At 35.2% G+C, this 16,131-nt stretch overlaps 1 protein-coding gene across 6 annotated transcripts in view; it reads right to left on the reverse strand.

Moving 5' to 3' along the window:
* The window catches only part of RPS6KA3 (ribosomal protein S6 kinase A3), a 120,718-nt gene that overhangs the window by 90,877 nt on the left and 13,710 nt on the right, over positions 1-16,131 (reverse strand). The window contains exons 2-3 of one of the 6 annotated variants that reach the window (XM_045472441.1): positions 3,901-3,994; positions 2,888-2,924 (exon numbers count right to left, since the gene is read on the reverse strand). The exons of 2 other annotated variants lie outside the window; for them this stretch is intronic. The gene's annotated coding sequence lies outside the window, so the exon portion shown is untranslated. Of the gene's footprint in view, positions 1-2,887; positions 2,989-3,900; positions 3,995-16,131 lie in introns of all 6 variants that reach the window. 3 more of the 6 variants (XM_045472443.1, XM_045472444.1, XM_045472446.1) reach the window with 3 other exon arrangements.

Raw genomic sequence — 16,131 nt, forward strand, 5'->3', positions numbered from 1 at the left:
GAAAGTACTTTATAAATCATAAAGAACTGTACCAATGCAAATTACTATTATTAAGGTGAGGTAGCTTCATTGAGGATAAAATAACACTCCCACAAAGTCCTTTTAATCTTTGAATCAAAAAAAGTTTAGGATTGGTAAGGGATCTTGAAAGTCTTCTGTTCCAAATAAACATCATATGCTTCAATTCTTTTTTTGCCATTCTCACCTAGATTTGAACACTATCAGAACAAGAATGTACTACTCATGTGGCAGCCTACTAAACTATCTCAGAAAAAGTACTGGCTGCTAGATAAGATTCTTCATCATATAGTAATTTTCCTCAGCTACAAATTCCCTTTAGTAGGATTACTAACATACGATGACTAACTTGCCTATAGTCTATCTGCAAAATCACAGGAAGTAAATCTACACCTATGACTGTAAATCATCCTGAGTCTGTTCTTCACTAGATAACTCAAGTTCTTTCAAACATTCCTTTTAGACAGATGAGACTAATTTTCTGAGCATGCACTCAATTCATCTTAAAGGGTGGTATACAGAACCGCATTCGATTAACACTCCAACCTTGATACAACCAATGCAGAGTAAGGAACATTATCACCTCCCCTGTCCTAGATAACAAACTTCTATTAATTCAGTTCACATATGCATTGTTTTTGAAATGTCTGAAACACATTGCTGAGTCATACTAAGTTTTCTGTCAATTAAATTCTTGTCTTCCTTCTACTGCAACTAAGTCCCATACTTGTTACACTTCATCTCATGAAGAAAACCTCAAATTTTTGATTCATCTTTTTCTAGTTGTGATCTTCTATAGTATTACTACAGCCTCTACAGAATGACTTCTGAATCTGCTAATCAGCCTCTTCACTATTTTCATCTTCATGTAATCCATAAATTTTACAATGTATTTTCTTTTCTAAGCTCCTCATTCAGCTAATTAACAGTAATATACTAACAAAGCAATCTGAAAAAAAATTAAGTGAAACATGATCTAAACGCAGTTTATGTTCTACCTTTTGCAAAAATATCTACTTCCTTTGTGAGTTTAGCAAAGACTGAAAATTTTGAACAATTTAATTTTAAGGCTAGGAAAATATAAAAGCCAATGTTGTCCTACATATTGGGGAAGCTTTACAAATATCTACTTTAAAAAGCACTTTTACTTCAACAAATCTTTTGTATCATTTCATCAAAATAAGGACTCAAATGTTATCTATTAGAAATGAGCATAATTACTCTTGCAGCTAAGAAGTTTCCTTTTTGAAAATGGCCTTTGGCTTCACTAAAGATTAGGCTACAATGGGCCATCAGTCTGACTTGATATTTCAACTTCTACAGTTTCAAAACACATGTGGTCGAACCTCACTACCAGGCTTAAACCCCAGCTGTTACCTGATGTTGGGTAAGTTACTCAACATTCTGAGCTTCAGTGTCTTTATTTGTAAGATGCATATAATATCTATCTCAAAAAGATGTTGCACTTAAATGAATACATCAAAGGACAGTAGACGCTCAGTAAATGCTACTTCCTGTCCCTTCTCTTTTGCCTGAACTGTGTAATACATACACTTCTACAGTTAACTTCTAAAGATGTAGAGCAATGAGAAAGTACAGGAGAGTGTTGAGATACTTATTTCACCACCTAATATAGTCAATTTCCCACCAAGCAGGGTGAAAGAGATCATTCATACATGTGGTATATTTTTATATGATGTGGCCAAAGAATGAGTACAGACAAAAAGGATAGTTTAAAAGTGAGGCAAATGTATTTATCCTCTCTCATCCCACCATTATGCCATCCAGCCAAAAAACTACAGAGCTTGGCAGATTGCACATATGCAAATATTATGTGAAATACTGGAAAAGGTTAGGAAATGCTAATCATGCTTTACTCCATTAGTCTGAAATGTGTAAAAGTCAAAAATCAGAATAACGTACAATATGGGTCTCATCAGAACAAATCAGACAAAGGAGACTGTTAGCTTGCATTTCAGCAGGAATTGTTTTCAAAATAACTTCTAAGGTTGTGATATAAAATGATCACTTAAGATCATCTTTCTGGTTTCAAGAGGATGAACAATTCAAATCAGTAACTCTGAACCAAGGTTTCAGGACTTCTAGGGTATTCCCAAGTACTTTAAGAAAAAATCTGAAATGTTAAAAAATACGAATATTTTACTAAATAAAAGTTTCATTTTAAGCAACTTTATTAAACAGATTGTTTTACTGTAATGGCATGTTACAACAATGCACATTTCTGGGTTGCTGTTTGATACCTTTGAAGAAAATAAAAAATACGTTAAAAATGCTTTGAGCCCAGTAGGAGATCATCATGTATGAGTATACTAGAACTAAAAAAAAAAAAAAAAAAAAGAAGAAAAGAAAAGAAAAGAAAAAAAAAGATACGTGATTGGTAAAATGCTACCCTGAGATTACTAGAAAGTATCTACTGACATCCTCCTATGTAAAAATGAAATATACATATGAACACTGGGAAAAAAGAATTCCTCACAGAGAATAAGAACCTGAAATAATAGGAAGAGGGGAGGAAAAGAAAGACTCCAGAGCTCTACTGTGCTAATCTGGAGACCCAGGTTGTAGGAATAAAAAGGACAATATATAAATATTTTTTTACCACCCTCAAGTTCCCACAAGTATATTTGCCTTCCAAGCTCCCTGATATTAGCAGTGGTCTTCTTGCCCAAAGCATATGGAATAGAAGTTGCATGAAGCTGCTGAGGATGAGGCATAAGAAACCTCTCTTGAATTTCAGTTCAGATACCATCAAATTATTCAGAATCCAAAGAATCTTCTATGCAATCACATTGAAACAATAAGAAACAAGCATTTTATATTCTTAATAAGGAATGTATATAATCCTTACCAATATGACAGGATTAAGAATCAGCTCCTCATTTATCCTAAGGAAATATCAGAGATGTGCATAAAGACTTATGTACAGTGATATTCATCATACTCATTATACTGAAAAATAGAAAACAATCTAGATGACCAACAGGGGACTGGTTAAATAAATCATAACACATCTATTCATATGTAGGAATACTATGCAATGCTTAAAATAAGGGCCTCAAAAAATTAATGATGCAAAAATATGCTTGTAATATATTAAATTAAAAAGGATACACAACTATATAGTATGACCCCAGTTTTGCACCCCCCCCCCCAAAATGTGTGCATGTAACTGGCAAAACATATATAAAATCTTAGCAGTAGTTACCTGGGTCCTAGGATTTTCTTCTTGTACTGTATTTTCAAAATTATATGCATTTATTATCTATTCTTTTTATAATGAGAAAAAAACAACCAATATATTAGAAAAATCCATTATTTCTAGTTAAGGTGCCCTTATGCTTGCTTTGCTATTCCTTGAGTAACTAAACACCTGCTATTACTCAGGACTGTTCTACTTTCTAGACTAGGGTAGAAATGACCTCTGGTTATATCTATGTTTTTAAGTTTTAGAGGACCCTTTCAGAAGCTTTTTTTTCTGTCTGGTCCTGTGGTTATGGCCTCAGAAAATAGATCAGTTTTAGGCCTGAACCCCATCTTATGTTTCTTAGAGTGTACCCCTAAGGGAAATTCTGCTTATGAAACAGGAGTATGTTGAAGTAAGAATTAAGAAATGAAAACACAGTAGCCAAAATTAAATCTGCATTGTGAACAGCAAATATCAGAATTGACACTGCAGAAAACAGAATCCATGCCACAGAGGACAAACTTGAATAAATGAAAAAAAATGAAAGAAAATATTAAAAAACTATGGAGGACAGACATAGAAATAATCTATGAATAACAGATGTTCCTAAAGAAAAAAAAACAGCATTTTAATCAATCAAAAGTATAAGAAAACTTTCCAGTTCTGAAAAAAAATACCTGAGACTGGAGACTGAGAAGGTTCAACAGAGATCATCAACACCAAGACATGTCCTGGCAAATGTTTTTAAATTTCAAGGATAAAGATATAATCCTACAAGCATACAAGCAGAAAAAAACAGGTTATTTTCAAAGGAACTAAAATCAGACTGACCTCAGATTTTTCCTCTGCAACAATCAAATGCCAGAAGACAATGAAGTAATGACTTACAGAGAGCTGAAAGGGGAAAGTTATGAACTAAGAATTGTATACCTTGTCCTAGTTTTTTCATGTACAAAGGTCACAGGAAATTATTCTTAGATCTGCAAAGTCTTATAAAAGTTCACCATCCTGTTAGTACCTTTTTTCATAATTTGTTCAAAGGTATGTCCTAGACCATTGAAAGAGAATCAAAGTAAGAACTTAAGAATATTGAGGTCGGAAAGAACTGGTGAAGTATACTGACACCAACTTAATATTTACAAACAAATGAATAAAATAATTAACCCCACTAAAGGAGAAAGGGTCAGTAATGAAGAGTAAATAGCTGATATAAGTATATAAACAATATAAAACCTTAGAAAGCTAAAGGTAGGATTTGTATTCTCAGGCTAAATTAATGTGGACACAAAAGAGGTAGTGGAAGAATGGAGAAAAAGATTCTCAATTCTCTCTTTCCTAAAAGGATTATTTAAAAATCACTATTTTTAGTAATTACCTAATAAATATACATTTTTCAACGTTCTGAGAAACCATACGATAACCAAAAATTTTATTTATTTATTGCAGCCCAAATCACTGGAGAAGATAATAACTGACAAAGACTATAAAAAGTACTTTACGAAAGCATCACATTCAACCCTAAGAACATGAGGTAGGTATAATTCAGTCCTATTTTACAGATGAGGAAACCAAGGCTCAGCAAAGTGAATTAGTGAACAGCAAGAGTAAGACTCAAACCCAGGTCTGTCCAGCTCTATAATTCTTTCTTCAATATTTCAGAACCTCCTCAAACAAAAACAATCTGCATGTCAAAAGAAAAAAAACAAACCACAAGAATAAAAAACTTACAACAGAAATTATTCCAAAAGTAGTAATGTAAGAAATGTAAAGTTTAAAGTGTCTATTTAAAAGAAAAGTATCTTACTAGAATTTGATACTATTACAGAATTATTGGCATTTTTATGAGTTTTGATGGTATGGTGGTTATGTATTTTAAAAGTCTATCTTTTAAGAAATACAAATGAAATATTTACATATAAATTGATGTATCTAGGATTACCTTCAAAATAATCCACTGGAGGCAGGGAAAAGAAGAGAGAGTGTGTATGGGGGGTGAGGGGAGTATAGATGAAACATGAGTTGATAATCTTTGAGGGTGCCTTATGGGAATATGGTAGTTCATTATACTATTCTCTTGGGGTGCCTGGGTGGCTCAGTCAGTTAAGTGATTGACTCTTGATTTCAGCTCAGGTCATGATCTAATGGTTCATAGGATAGAGCCCTGCACTGGGTTCCATGCTGACAGTGTAGAGCCTGCTTGGGATTCTCTCTCTTTCCCTCTCTCTCAAAAATAAATAATTAAACCTTCAAATATATATATATATATATATATATATATATATATATATTTTTTTTTTTTTTTTATTTCATTACTATATATATTACTATATATACACAGTAATAAAATTACTACTGCCTTAAAATGTTTTTTTACCCTTTATTTTTGAGAGACAGACACAGCACAAGTGGGAGGGGGCAGAGAGAGAAGAGGAAACACAGAATCTGAAGTAGGCCCCAGGGTTAGGGTTAGGATTAGCTGTCAGCACAGAGTCTGATGTGGGTCTCCAACCCATGAACTACAAGATCATGACCTGAGCCAAAGTCGGATGCTTAACCAACTGAGCCAGCCAGGTGTCCCTATTTACTGCCTTTTTAAAAAAAGTTTGTTTGTTTGTTTATTGAGAGAGAGAGAGAGACAGACAGACAGACAGAGACAGGCAGAGAGCCAGGGAGGGGCAGAGAGAGGGAGAGAGAATCCCAGGCAGCCTCTGTGCTGTTAGTGTGGAGCCTGACATGGGGCTAGAACCCATGAACTATGAGATCATGACCTGACCTGAAATTAAGAGTTGGACGCCTATTGGACTGAACCCCCCAAACCCCCCAAATACTTACTGCTTTAAAGAGAAATTCAAACAAAACAGGTAAAAATAGCACAACGGACAAATAAAAATAAAGTGTTTGTAATATTAAGGCCAAAAATAAAATGTAAGGCAAAAACCTTAATCCAATTAAAAAGGTCATCTGATTTGGACTAAAAAAATAATTAGTGCTTAATACATATAGTGATAATAATTGCTATTGTTTACTGAGCAATTACCATACACCAGGCAAATGTTAAGTACCATAGATCACCTTTGATGCTTTTACCAACTCTGTGAGGCATTATCACTAATTTACAAATGAAGAAATTAATTCAAGATGAGTATGTCCATCTATTTAAGCACTATATCCTCAGGCCCTAGCAAAATGCCTGGCACACAGTAGGTGTTCAATAAATATCTGTCACAGTAAATAAAGAAGTCTAATATCTTGCCTAAGGTTAATAAGCAGGGCCTAAATTCAATCCCAAATCTGAAACCCCTACTCTTAATCACATTTAAATCTTTTAATAATGATATTTCACAGAAGAGTAAAATTGTTTATTTTCCTTCTGCATAGGTTTCACTATTTTTTAGATCTTCTATAATTAGCATGTTATTTGTTCAAACAAGACATTAAAAATAATAAATGAAAAGCAGTATTCAACATTAAGTCACAGAATAACAACAAAACACAAAAGATGTTTTGGGGACTATAACATGAAATGAACACAAAATAGAAGGGGAAACTTTAGCACACTAGTATAAGCTAGCATAATGAACAATATAAGGACAAAGTATTTGAAGTAATTTACATTAGAATAGGTATTGAATTTTATAATGTAAAAAGAATGTTCAAGTATCTATGAAAAACTATAAAGATTGTATCTAGATCATAAAGTAAATACAAAATGTTTCAAATCAGGAATTGTACAGGTATTTTCTGATTATGATAAAGAACCTGAATAAAGAAGTAAAATAAAGCACTCATTCAGAAATTAACATTCTTATAAATAACTACTGGTTCAAGAAAATACTAATGGCAATCATCACTTACACAGTGGTTTTTTTGTTCGAAGTACAGTGTTAGCCATGTTACAGATATTCTCTAATTTAATCCCAATTAACCATTAATAAACCATGAGGTATGTTATTATGTATAGCAGAGAAGAAAAACTTGAGTTACGAACTTGCTCAAGATCACAGAGCTATCAGGTTTGCAGATAAGATAACCAAACCCAAGTCTGAATTCAAAGCTCATCCTCCTACACAGAAATGCTATCATATTAGTCAGAATTCATGTACAGACATCTACCTATGCTCATTTTTCTCTATTTATAAAATAAAAATTTATACTAAAAAGTAGAGAAAGCTTGAGTTCCTCCACAATTTACACAACATGTTCTGAAAGTGTCCATTTGTTAAATACACTATTCTAAGAAGGCAATGGTTCATTTTCTAACATATCGTTCAGACACAGTATTTCAAATTGCATAATCTCCTAAAAGCGATCCCTTTGAATATATTTACACTCTCAGTAGGGCATTTAAAGAAGGAAGAAACCATAAAATTAGATAAAGTAGGGAATCTATGGTAAACAGGATTTGCCACTAAACTAACTTCTAAAAAGCAATATGATTGTGGAAAAGTCATTATTTTCTGGTACTTATCTGCAATCCATGAGTTTGATGGAACCTTGGTCAGCATGGATTTGAAAGTCTGCCACAGGACTGTGGGCAAGTCCTTAAGCCTCTCTGAGTTGTGGTTTCTTCATCCATAAAATATGTGGATATCTAAGAGCTCTTCCAGCTTGAGAATGTTATAATCTTGTGACTTTAAGGATTAAAGTTATTTAAAATTTGTAGAGCTTTTACACCTGAGGAAATTACAGATTCGGTATTTAAAGGTGTTTTTATGTTATTTAGTTTTTTACATTTATTTATTTTTGACAGACAGAGAGAGACAGAGTGTGAGCAGGGGAGGGGCAGAGAGAGAGGGAGACATAGAATCTGAAGCAGGCTCCAGGCTCTGACCTGTCAGCACAGACCCTGACGCGGGGCTCAAACCCATGAACTGTGAGATCATGACCTGAACCGAAGTCGGAGGCTTAACCGACTGAGCCACCCAGGCGCCCCTATTTTTTTAAATTTTTTAAATATTTATTCATTTTTTGAGAGAAAAAGAGCGTGACAGGGGGAGGGGCAAAAAGAGAAAGACACAGAATCTGAAGCAGGCTCCAGGATCTAAGCTGTCAACACAGAGATGGACGCGGGGCTTGAACCCATGAACTGTGAGATCATGACCTGAGCTGAAGCTGGACGCTTAACCGACTGAGCCACACAGGCGCCCCTGTTTTGATGCTATTTCTAAGTGTAACTCCTTCTTTCTCTTCTGCATCAAAACTACAGTTTTATCTATATCCTTCAGTGGTGCCTTTGTTCCCAAGTGTAAACAAGGAGAATATGAAAGAACAATCGTTTAAATGTTGTCATCTGAAAGAGAAATACTAAGAAAATAAAACACTGTTTTTCTGTGCAAAATAAGGAACCTAAACCAATTTTATGATTTCCAGAATCCAATTTTACTATTCTTTTTATTCTTTCTTTCTTTTTTTAAAAGATTTTATGTTTATTTTGAAGTAATCTCTACACCCAATATGGGGCTGGAACTTACAACCTGGAGATCAAGAGTTGCATGCTCCACTGACAGCCAGCAGGGTGCCCCCCAATTTTACTATTCTTATTTCATTTGTGTTGAAAACTAATTGTCAACTTGTTGTTTAAGGTCCTCTAAATTCCCAAACTTATTCCTGCTTTCCTAATACCTTCAAGTCCCACCTCTTAGTACTCTAATGGAGTTGGTAGTATTTTCCAAATCTGTCTGATGACCAGAATCACCTAAGACTCCTGGTAAGGATATATTACCTGGCCTTATCCCAAGCTGAGTCAGAAGTTCCAGAAGCCCCATGGCCTCATGGTATTTCATTTTTTAAACAGGTACTTTAGGTGACTCCTGTGATTAGACAAGTCTGGGAAATCACAGGGTAGAGAAAAGGTCACGGGCTTTGGAGTCTGACATATTAAGCTTCAAAACCTGACTTTGCCCTTTACTGTAGGTGTGACTTTGGGCAAGTTACCTAACATGAGCCTCAGTTTTCTAATCCGTAAGATCTGTATACTAGTTATGCTGCAGGTTTTGGTAAAGTTCAGGGTCTAGGGGGTTCAGTGTTAGCTTCTCTTTCCTCCTGCTCATCTTGCCAGAGAAATGACAAGTACAAATATTTGAGGGGATTCTGATGAGTCTCATATCCTAATGCATCCACTTCCATGTAGAGGACTAAAAATCTGAGTACTAGATAACTCTTTAATGCATTACTTGGGTTGGCTAATTTAAGAGTCTCAGGAACAAGTCTAATGATTTCATCTGGTTTCCAGAGGCTTAATGAAGCCCTCCTATCTAAAACAGATACAGTGTGATGATGGGCTTCAAAGCCCAAACTTCTGGGGGGCACCTGGATGGCTTGGTCGGTTAAGTGTCCGACTTTGGCCCGGGTCACGATCTCACGGTCTGTGAGTTCGAGCCCCACGTCGGGCTCCGTGCTGACAGCTCAGAGCCTGGAGCCTGTTTCGGATTCTGTGTCTCCCTCTTTCTCTGCCCCTCCCCTGTTCATGCTCTGTCTCCCTCAGTCTCAAAAATAAATAAACGTTAAAAAAAATTAAAAAAAAAAAAAGCCCAAACTTCTGTTATGTGACTATGGCAAAAGGACCTGAACCTGTTTCCTCTGTCTCCACATTGGTAAAACAAGTGGTGCTTAAATGTTTGCTGAAGTGAACCCAACATACGTTACTGATAATATAATGGTTAACAATCACTTAAAATAAAGATATAGCCTTACAAACATCCTTATGAACAAAAAGAAGGCAGCAATAATAGCTTGCAAGTAAGTAAAACAAGATAGAATGGGATTTGCTCAAATACACAATAAATTAGAGCTTAACATTCAAGCAAAATTCCTATTTGTGTAGTAGAAGTTGGATCTTAACACAAAGTGTTTTAGACAAGTTGGGAGTTGAATTTACTTGGGAAAAAACAATCCAAACTACTCACTCATTAAAAAAAATATGGGTATACATATTTAAAAACTACCACAGGTATAAACACAACCTGGCAGGAAGGCTTATTTCTGAAAAAAATAATGAAAGATATAGTTTCCAGTTATAACTCCATGACTAATTCTAGCTGCATATTTAAACATAAACACTATTAATAACAGCATTTTACTAAAAATTGTTACTATTAATTGCTCAGATAAGCTATATAGTAACTAAACGCGTAAGAAATTTTTTAAAAACTAAAAATCTGGGTTCATTCAAGACAGAATAAAAAGTTACCCTCAATTCTTAAAAAATAAACAATAAGAAAAAACAAACCTTAAATCCTACTGAAAATAATTTAAAGAACCACGGCTTTCCTATCAATTTATTCAAATTATTCTTTAATGCAACTAATTTTTTCATTTAGTTCCTGCCCTTTGATTATTATGTTAATTTTCAAACATTTAATCTTTTTTACTATTTTGGATGACTTTTTTTCCATTACCATTTCTAACTAGGAAAGCTACTTATTGATTTCTTAATATATTTTGTAATACCACCTTATTAGACTCTCACTGGTTTTAAAGAACTTTTTTAGTGATTTCCTTAGATTATCCAAGTAGATGATTATATCAACTATGAATAGTAATCCTTTATTATTCTTTTTAATACTCTGATTTTCTGGTCTAATTGCATTAGTAAACTCTCCCAGAATGTTAAATAGAGGTGAAAACAGCAGGCATAATCTTAATGAGATTGCCTTAAAATATGTCCCCATCAAGCATGATGCTGGCTATTGGTCTGAGACTGTTTTTTTTTTTTTTTTTTTTTAACGTTTATTTACTTTTGAGACAGAGAGAGACAGAGCATGAACGGGGGAGGGTCAGAGAGAGGGAGACACAGAATCCGAAACAGGCTCCAGGCTCTGAGCAGTCAGCACAAAGCCAGACGCGGGACTCGAACTCACGGACCACGAGATCATGACCTGAGCGGAAGTCTGCTGCTTAACCGACTGAGCCACCCAGGGGCCCGTGAGACTCTTTTTTAATAACATTAAGGAAACACCCTTTTGTTCCTATTTTACTAAGTTTTTAATTGAGAATAGACATCGAATTTTATCTAGTGCTGACTTTTTTTAACTTTTAAATTAGAAATGATTATAGATTCACAGGAAGTTGAATAAATAAAGAGAGGTCCCATATACCTTTAACCCAGGGGTTACATCTTACATTAACTTCCTGTCAAAACCAGGAAATGTATACTGTACAAAGCCCAGACCTTATTTAGATTTCACTGGTTTTACAGGTTGTGTGTGCATGTGTTCTACACAGTTTATCACACTATAGGTTCCTGTATCTACCACCACTATAAACATACTGACAGTTCATCACCACCAGGATCTTGTGTGCTGCTCCTTTATAACCCACCTCCCTCCTGCCCTCTTTTTAACCCTGGCAACTACTAATGTAGTCTCCATGTCTACAATTTTGGCACTTCAAGAATGTTATGTAAATGGAATTATGCAGTATGTAACTTTATTCATGAAGTATGAATTCCCTTGAGATCCATCCAAACTGCTGCATGTATCAATAATCCATTCCTTTTAGTTGCTGAGTAGCATTCCACAGCGTGGATGTACCACAGCTTGTTTAACCATTCACCTACTGAATGACATTTGGTTTCAATTTTTTGATATTACAAATAAGATGCTATGAAAATTTGTGTACAGACTTCTGTTTGGACATATATTTTCACTTCTCTGGGATAGATGCCCAGGACTTTCACTGCTGGGTTACAGAGTAAGTTTATGTTTAGTTTTTGAACAAACAGCCAAACTATTTTCCAGAAAGGCTGTATCCTTTTACATTCCCACTAGCAAGGCATGAGGGATCCAGTCTGTCCACATCTTCACCAACATTTGGTATTGTCACTATTTTTTAATTTGGCTTTTCTAATAGGTGTGTAGTGATTATCTCATGATTTCAATTTTAATTTCCCTGATAGCTAACCATACTGACATCTTTTCATATGCTTATTTGCTATCCATATATCCTCTTTGGAGAAATATCTGTTCATTTCTTTGGTCAGAATTCTAAATGGATTGGTTGGCTTAGGTTAGTTAAGTTTTGAGAGTTCTTTATATATTCCAGATACAAGCCCTGTCTCAGATACAAGTTTGCAAATATTTTCACCCAATCTATGCCTTGTCTTTTTATCCCCTTAACAGGGTCTTTTTCATAGAGCAAATGTTTGAATTTTGATAAAGTCTACTTTTTTTTTCTCTTATGGATTGTGTTTTTGGTGTCTGGTCTAAAAACTCTTGGTTTAGCCCAAAGTCCTGAAGATTTTCTTCTAGGTTTCAATTCTAAAAGTTTTATATTTTACATTTAAATCCATGATACATATTTTTTTGTTTGAGTTGATTTGTGTGTCTGTGTGTCTTTTTAGCAGAAAGTTTATTTTCTATTTTTTATTTTAAATGCTGTATAGTTACCAGTGTTACATTAGTTTCAGGTGTACAACATAGAGACTCAACAAATCTATACATTATTCAGTGCTCATCAAGATAAGTATACTCTTAATTTCGCCATGATATATTTTGAATTAGTTTTCGTATGAGTTTATTGTTTTACCCATGGATCTGTAATTGCTCCACATACCACTGTTGAAAAGGCCTATCCTTCTTCCAGTAAATTACTTTTGCATTGATAAAAATCAACTGGCTGTACCTGTATGCATCTATTTCTGGGTTCTATATTATATTCCATTCATCTATGTGTTTATCCCTTCACCAGTACCATAGAATTTTGATTGCTAAAGCTATATGGTAAGTCTTAAAATTGGGTGGAGTGGATCCTCCCACTTTATTTTTATCTTGTAGTAGACATTTTAGTTCCTTTACCTTTCCATATAACTTTTAGAATAAGCTTGTGTTAAACCTATACAAGAATTTGGGGAGAACTGATATCCTTAGTATGCTGAGTCTTCCAACCTATGAACACAGCATGCCTTTCTCTATATTTAGATCTTTGAATTTTTTTATTGGCACTTTTAGTTTTCAGTATTTAAGTCCCATAAAGTCCTATACATGTTTTGTTAGATTTATATTTATTTTTTTGAGCAATTACAAATGGTACTGCTTTTCATTTTTGTTTCCACACATTCATTGTCAGTATGCAGAAATATAATTTATTCTTGGATTCTCATCTTGTATCTTACAAATTTTCTGAACTTATTATTTTTAGTTTTATGTAGATTCCTTCGGATTTGCACTGGAGATAATCATTTCACTTGTAAATAGGGACAGTTTTATTTCTTCCTTTCCAATCTGTATGTATTTTATTATTTCCTTTTCTTGCCTATTACACTGTTAAGAACTTCCAGAACTATGTTGAATAGCAGTGGTGAGAAAGGAGATCCTTGTGGCGCCTGGGTGGCTCAATTGGTGAAGTGTCCAACTTCAGCTCAGGTCATGATCTCATGGCTCATGGGTTCAATCCCCACGTCAGGCTCTTTGCTGACAGCTCAGAGCCTAGAGCCTGGAGCCTGATTTGGATTCTGTGTCTCCATCTCTCTCTCTCTCTCTCTCTGCCATTCCCCTGCTTGTGCTCCATCTCTCTCTCAAAAATAAACAAACATTAAAAAAAAGGATATCCTTTTCTTGTTCCTTCCTGATATTAAGAGGAAAGCATTCTGTCTTTCACCATTGAGTATGATGTTATCTGTGGGTTGTTTTGTTTTTGGTATATGTTCTTTATGAAACTGAGAAAGTTTCCTTTTATTCTTAGTTTGATCAGTTTTTGTTATGAATGTTTAATCCAGTTTAATGCATTTCTGCACAATTAACAATGTGATTTTTCTTCCTACTTAATATGGTGGACTATACCAAATGATTTTTGAATACTGAGCTAGTTTTACATCCTTGGAATAAAATCCATTTGATCACAGTGTACGTGTACACAGTGTACGTGTACGTTTCTTTTCATATGTTACTTGATTTCTTTTGCTAATATTTGTTGAGAATGCTGTGTCTATGTACTTGAGGGATACTGGTCTATACTGCTTTCTCTTCCGTACTGTCTTTAGGTCTTGGTTTCAGGCAATAATGTCCTCATAACATGAGTTGTGAAGTGTTTTCTCTTCTTTTTTTCTGGAAAAGACTGTATAATTCATGTTATTCCTTTATTCTTGATATTCCAGATCCTTCTTTTAAAATTTCTTTTCTGCTTGAAGAACTACCTGTAGTCATTCTTCCAGGGTCTGCTATAGACAAATTCTCTTAGCTTTCCTTTATCTGAGACTGTTTTGAACATACCTTCATTCCTGAAGGATATTTTCACTGGGCATAGAATTCTGGGTTGGCAATTCGTTTCTTTCAGCACTTGAAAAATGGTGCCATTTCCTTCTGGCTTCCATGGTTTCTAATGTGGGATCTGTCATCATTTGAATCATTGTTCCCTTATATGTAATAGTTCATTATCTTTAGCTGCTTTCAAGATTGCCTTTTAGTTTGATTAAATTTTTTAAAAAAATTGTGGTAAAATACAACATAAAATGTGCCATCTTAAACACGTTTTAGTGTACAGTTCACTGGTGTGTTAAATATATTTACAGTGGCACCTGGGTGGCTCAGTCTGTTAAGTGTCCTACTCTTGGTTTCAGTTCAATCATGATCTCACGATCTATGAGGTCCAGCCCCACAGTGGGCTCCGGGCTAACAGCATGGAGCCTGCTTGAGATTCTCTCTGTCTCTGCCCCTCCCCTGCCCATGTTCTTGTTCCCTCTCTCTAAGTAAATAAACATATTCACATTGTTGTATGACCGATCTCCAAACATTTTCATCTTGTAAAATTGAAACTCTATACCAATTAAACAAGTTCTCATTTCCAAAGGTTTGATTTTGATGTGTCTGGGCATAGATTATTTTGGGTTTATCTTGTTTGGGTTTCAGTTTCTTGAATCTGTAAGATTTTGTCTTTTGCCAAATTGGGCAAGTTTTAGCCATTATTTCCTCAGGTCCACCATAAATCTTTTGTTAATGTTCCCCAGAATCCTAATTCTCTCTTATTTTTTGTCAGTTCATTTTTTCCTCTGTTGTTCAAATCAGGCAATTTCTGTTGTTCTATCTTCAAATTTATTCTTTCCTGTTATCTCCATTTTTCTATTAAGCCCATGTAGCAAATTTCAGTTACTCTATGTGTCAGTTCTAAAGTTTCCATATTCTGCTTTGCATCTTTTCTGAGACTAATTTTTCATTTGTTTCAAATGTGTTTGTGATTGCTCACTGGAGCATTTTTATGATTGCTGCTTTAAAATCCTTGTTAGATAATTCCAACATCTGAAGCATCCTGGTGTTGGTATCAATTGACTTTTTTCTCATTCATGTTGTGATTTTCCTGGTTCTTAGTATAGTGTTCTTCAAATGAAGAATGGACATTTGGAGATAAGACTCTGGATCCTACTTAATCTTTTTTAGCAGGCAGTCCACCAGTTGAGATGTAGCGTGAGGGCAAGGTGAATGTGTATGTTCAGCTTACCGCTGGGCCCCACAGAAACTACCCTGGCAAAATAGGAGCAATGACTCTTGCTTTTTTGAACAGGGGTAGGATGGAAGTTCAGCTACATTCTTGGTCCCAGTGAAGGTTGGGCAACAACCTGCACCATCGCATTGCTTCTGAGTAGGGGTGCAAGCTCCCTGATGGATCACATTGACAAAAGGGAGACAGAAAGCAGAGGGATGACTCACACTGCTTTGTTGCTATAAGGTAGAGTGGAGAGCTCAGCTTCCAGAAGAGTCCATCTAACAGGATAAGTGGAAGGCCAACCAGCCCTGCCATCCACCATTTTGTTCTGCCTTATAGATGCCAGATGGGGGTGGAGGCTGAGCTGTCCACCAGGCCCCAATCACATCAGGAAGGAACGGAAGCAGAGTTGACTAGTCCACCTCCAATCATCTTGTTCTGCCTTGTTGATTTTGAGTGATGGGGTAGGCTCAGCTCCTCAGTAACAAAGGGGA

The sequence above is a fragment of the Leopardus geoffroyi genome, chromosome X (genome assembly GCF_018350155.1).
Source record: "Leopardus geoffroyi isolate Oge1 chromosome X, O.geoffroyi_Oge1_pat1.0, whole genome shotgun sequence".
Lineage (NCBI taxonomy): Eukaryota > Metazoa > Chordata > Mammalia > Carnivora > Felidae > Leopardus > Leopardus geoffroyi.